Raw genomic sequence first — 5,799 nt, 5'->3', positions numbered from 1 at the left:
ATTTAAGATGTTTTGTAATCCAACAACCCTATGTGGCCCTTTAAAAAAGATTCCCCATAACACGAGCAGTTAAAAGGTATTATAATAACACTTTGTATAATTTATATTTTATTATTCTTACCACATATATTTCTTATAGTTTCATAATAACGATAATGAACTTAAACATAATTTATACTTAAAGTAGGGTAAGCATAACTCACTTACAAGTGGGTTTAGTGAAGTATTGGGCTCTGCACGGGCAGAACTTTTGATCCGAAAGGACTTCTTCTCGGAGCCATATGGTGCTCCGGACCTCGCCTTTAACACTTGGAAGTGCTAAGGAATGGGAGGGACTAATAAGGATGATTTAGAGAGAAAGAATGGGAAAGGTATTAAGAGAAATGAAGAAAAACACTTTTATTTATTGGCTGGGGGTTGCGCTTACGTAGGCCGTACCTTCGGAGTATGCGGGGCATCCGAAGCCCAACGTTGTGCGTACAAGGGGGCAGGTGTCACCATCGTATGCGAAGTCGTGGGGAGACAAGGAGGGTTCGAATCTAGTCACGTGTTAGCCTCGCATCAACCATAATTTAATGAACTTCTAAATTCCATAACTTTCGCATACAGGCTCCATTTTCAACATTCTTTATATCCACACATAGGTAGCGACATGATATACAACTTTCGTTTAGACTTTGTCGGCTAATTTTGAATTTATTTTTAAATTTATATTTTAATAGGCTTAGACATATAAAGTCCGTTAAAAATTCATAACTTTGTCATCCGGCGTCCGTTTTCGTTTGTATTTATATCGTCGAGCTCCTATTAACGAGATCTTCGATTCTCGTTTAGATTGTGTCGGCTAAAAATCTATCAATCCATAATTTGATTTCTGTGATGTGCACTGTTATGTCAAATCTTAGAAAAATCATATCTTCCTCATACGGAGCCAGATTTGGTCATTTCTTTTTATGTAAGTTATTGGTTTTAAAATCTACTATGAATTTTGTTTAGATCACTAAGGCTAAAAACTAGTTTATCAAAAATTCACTTTTTACGACACACAGCGTCATGTCGGTTTTATCATAAAACTTTGACGAGTCATAACTTCTTCTTTATAATGCTGATTTCAATGTTCTTTATATGTACGAAATCCTTGTGACATATACTATAACTTGGTTAAGATTATTTATTCTAAATAATCTTCTATTAAGAAGTCATTTTTAACGCATATTATCTCTAAATTGACTAGCCCGAATCTGCGGGCGTTATAATCATCTCCCCCTTAGGATGATTACGTCCAAGAATCATCAACAAAAAAAGCCTTGTATAATGACTCCACATGTTATCTTTTCATCCTAGGTAATAACTATAACTCTTGTGTCCTTTCAAATGAGTATTTAACTCTTGACTGTCGGCGGTCCTCAATCTTGCACCCACTCTTCATATTATGTTGGACTTTCAATTGTAACCATTGAGTTACAAAATTGGTCCTTATTAGAGACTCCTACTCCTTCTTAAATAGCTTTACTTCGATTATCATAACAGGCTGATGGGTCTTGTTCTATTGACCTCTTATTGTATGATGTAATGCTTAGACTCAGGTATTTTTGAGCCAAATTCCAGAATGGAATATGCCTTCCTTCATGTTCTAATGTGATATAACCACATTCTAGCATGTAGCACTTCTAGCTACAAGATTCATACTTTAACTTTGATTGCGATGCTTCTATTGATTGCTTCGATTATCTTATACTTCAATATTTTGGTTTAATTCGGATGCTACAACGAACTTGGTTCTCTAAACCATGTAACATACTTATCTTTTTCGTACTCGATTTGATATGACCACTAGGTTCAGAACAACAATCATCTTCTTAGTCATTACTGAAATGATGCTAACGATAGACATGAACAAAACGGAATCAATTACTAGCTCCTTGGTAACCTTGTGACTTTCCATGATCCAAGTGTCAGTCATGTGCTTTCGATAGTATAGGCCTTTACTACCTTTCACACCTACTCATACTCATCCCAAGTATTGTCCCGCATTTCTCCAAGTCACCACACAAGAAAAATCATACAACAACTTAACACGTTAGATTACATAACAAAGGTTTATATTATTTCTTGAAACGATTACATAGATGTTCAGGTTCAGCATATACTATGCCTCTTATATTAGGCTACACCACATGATACCATCTATATGGCTACTTTATATCTCGTTCTTCGAATATATAGATCCTTACTCCTGATCCCTTACATCATCGCCTGCTTCATTAAGGATCATTTGGAATGCTCTTTCCTTTGGCTTTTGTGGCGCATTCGCTCTTGTTGCTTCATTTTTCTTTGGGAAATCTTTTGACATATTCCCCTTGTCTCCGCATCCATAGCATACCTTATCATTAAGCGTACAATGCTTGGAATGGTGAACGATCCTCCCACACTTATAACAAGTCACTTCTCCGTAGCATCTCCCATAGTGCTTCTTTTTGCACTTCTCACACCACTTTTCATCATTGTTATCCCCATGCCTCTTGTTGTTGGGTTCATACTTCGGGAACCCATTTTTCTTGTCGGATCTTGAAGACTCCTCAAATTTCCTCTTCTCACCAACTTCAACCTTGTTGGCGGTTCTGTGTTTGATCATTTCTTCGACAGACTTAGCAACCCAGATGGTTGCATCAAGAGTAGGTGCCTAGTGTACCGTCACATTGTACTCCCATGGTAGTCGCTTTGTATACTTATCGATTTTTGTTAGATCATCAGTGACGATGCGTAATGAAAACTCCATCTTGTCTATGAAGGCATTGTTATACTCATCAATTGACATGTTGCCCTTTTCAACGGTAGAAACTGATTCTCCTGCTCTAGCATGTTTTGGGCCGAGCATAACTTGCGTTTAAAGTGTACCAAGAATTCCACCCATGTCAGTTGTAGTAACTCATTGGGGCTTATGATCCTTCCCAAAGTATTCCACCAAGGAACAATGCCACCCCTAAACTAACGCATAGCATAAGTGGTTTATAGCTTTCTCATTCAACCACATTTTAGAAAGCTAGCTCCATCTCAGAGATCCAATCCATAACTCCGATTCTCTCGCTTTTGGCATAATGGGCTGGGCTGTGAGGTCTCTCAGCCACATGGATAGTTCAATGTGCTCATCGGCACCTGACCCTGAGATATGCATCATCCAAGGCATATTAGCATGGCGTACTCCTCCTGTTCGAACCGGGGTTTGAAACCAAACTTCTCCTCAGAGGATAGATGGAGCGATTCAGGTGAGATCCAATGTATGTGAAGTCTTTATACCTGCATCCATTCCTTTCAATCCCTTCATCTTGGTTATTTCTTCTAACCACTGGCGATTCCACTTGGCTAACGGTTCTATTATAGTTTCCTTCTTTTGACTGTCCTTCATTCAGCTCAGGTTGCACAATGGGTACGGTAGGTTCATCCCTATTAGGCAACATTTGCCTCGTCTCCTCCCTTTATTCGTCCATCATATCCCAAATCATCTCTTGGACTCCTGCCATCGTGATTGGCTCGAGTGCAGCTGCTATCTCTGGTGCACAGTCAATTACAGGCCGCTGATTAGCATTAGCATTTACATTAGCGTTTCTGAATCCACTTCGAGTTCCCACCATGTCGATCTATACACCAAATCAGGCGTTCGGTGTGTAGTGATGAGAATTTAAATAGGAAAAGCTTTTTTTTATGATAAACGTATAAACCTCCTTATCATTTCGAAAAGTTACATGCCAGTTCTAATACAATATTTAAATGTTTAGAAATTTGAACACATAAATTTCCAGATCTGGTTGGCGGCAGACCATATATCCGATCAAATAATGGCATTATAAAGCATCACAAATCATTTAGCACATAAAAACATTTTAGGCATCTTCCCTAAATAACCTAGTGCTCGTGTCGATTCAGGCATACTTCCTAAATATAGCAGACACTTACCTCACAATCATCGCTTAGCATTCAAATTTTAAGTCTAGAAATTACCTACAAATTCCTAGTTTGCTTAAACAAATGAACGGATACCAACTATGACCTCCCCAAATTCACGGTCAATTTAAAAATTTTATTTATGCTTATTTTAAAAATCAGGGTATCCATTTTAAAGAATAATATTGCGGAATTTGTTCCTAGAAAAACATGTTAATAATATTATCAAAGCATTTCCGAAGAAATGTATTTTATTTATATTAAAACATTGGGATGTCATCATCAATACAGAAACATAATCATAAACAGACCTTACATTCATTTACAATAATGATCTACATTTACTTGAATCCCTCAGTACATAGGGTTTTCAAACAACAATAATATAGTTATTATGTTTAATCATCAACCAATTAACCCAACTTTCCATTACATTATCTTGTTTATTCTTAAGTTTCTACCTTAAGATTATCTATTCTTCCTTCATTCATTTCTAGGATTGTCCTAAGGAATAGGCACGAAGTCCATCGCTGCCAGGATCTATTTAACAGACACTAAGTCCATAGTTGCCGATGTTATCTGTTAGGCACTAAGTCCATAGCTACCAATATCCATCTATAGGGCACTAAAATCCATAGCTGCCAACATTCACTTATAAGGCACTAGGTCCATAGCTACAAAGGTTTTTAGAGTACAGTTGGTGAACCCATCACTCACAACACCTACAGATTGCGAGCCTACAAGCGTTCTATTAGATTGTCTAGAATTGTTTGTGGTCGTCATCTGTACTCTGTTAGATGGTTAGATCATCACTTGGGGCAAGGCTTCTCATCATCTTTGACCTCTCATCATTTATATCAACTTTCACCTCTCATCATTCATTTAATCTTTCATCTACCCATCTTTTGCCAATATATTTATAAGTATAAAAATACATATACAATTTAAATCAAGTAAAACGTGTATAAATCATTCATCCAGCATAGATATCAAGAACACATATAATTGGCACTTATAGCACGCAGTTTATATTAAATACTTCATATCTATGTGTAAGATGAAAGTAACTATGCACTCACTTGTTTAAGTGACGACTCCAAACTCGTGCAGCGCTTCGCTTCTAACAAGTTTATTTTCCTTCGACGAAATGTAATATCATTATTAACTCAAGGTCTACGAGCTATATTGTTTTATAAGTGTTAAACAATAGTTTCAACTATTGTTTACAGACAGGGGCCTGACATGAAACACTGGAGGGTAGGACCATTTTGGCATTTAAGTTGTTCTGAAATCCAACAACCCGATGCCACCCTTCAAACCAAATTCCCCATAACGCGAGCAGTTAAAAGGTATTATAATAACACTTTGTATAATTTATATGTTATTATTCGTACCATATATATTGTTTATAGATTCATAATAACGATAATGAACTTAAACAAAAGTTATACTTAAAGTAGGGTAAGCATAACTAACTTACAAGGAGATTTAGCAAAGAATCGGGTTCCGCGTAGGAAGAACTTCTAATTCGAAAGCTCTTCTTCTCGAAGCCTTCTGTTGCTCCAGGACTTGCCTCTAACACTTGGGAATTGCTAGGTAATGGGAGGAACTAAGAAGGATGTTTGAGAAAGAAAGAATGAGAAAGGTGTGAAGACAAATGAAGAAAAACACTTCTTTTTATAGGCTGGGGGTCGCACATACGTTGGGTGTACTCAATACGGTGGGCATCTGAAGCCTTACGTTGTGTGTATGAGGGAGCAGGTGTCACCATCGCATGCAAAGCCATGGGGAGAAAGGGAGGGTTCGGATTTAGCCACGTGTCAGCCTCGCATCAATCATAACTTAATAAACGTCTCA

This window comes from Lactuca serriola, chromosome 6 (genome assembly GCF_051521515.1).
Source record: "Lactuca serriola cultivar US96UC23 chromosome 6, Lser_US96UC23_V15, whole genome shotgun sequence".
Lineage (NCBI taxonomy): Eukaryota > Viridiplantae > Streptophyta > Magnoliopsida > Asterales > Asteraceae > Lactuca > Lactuca serriola.
The sequence above is the reverse complement of the archived record's forward strand: the minus strand, read 5'-3'. Positions refer to the sequence as shown.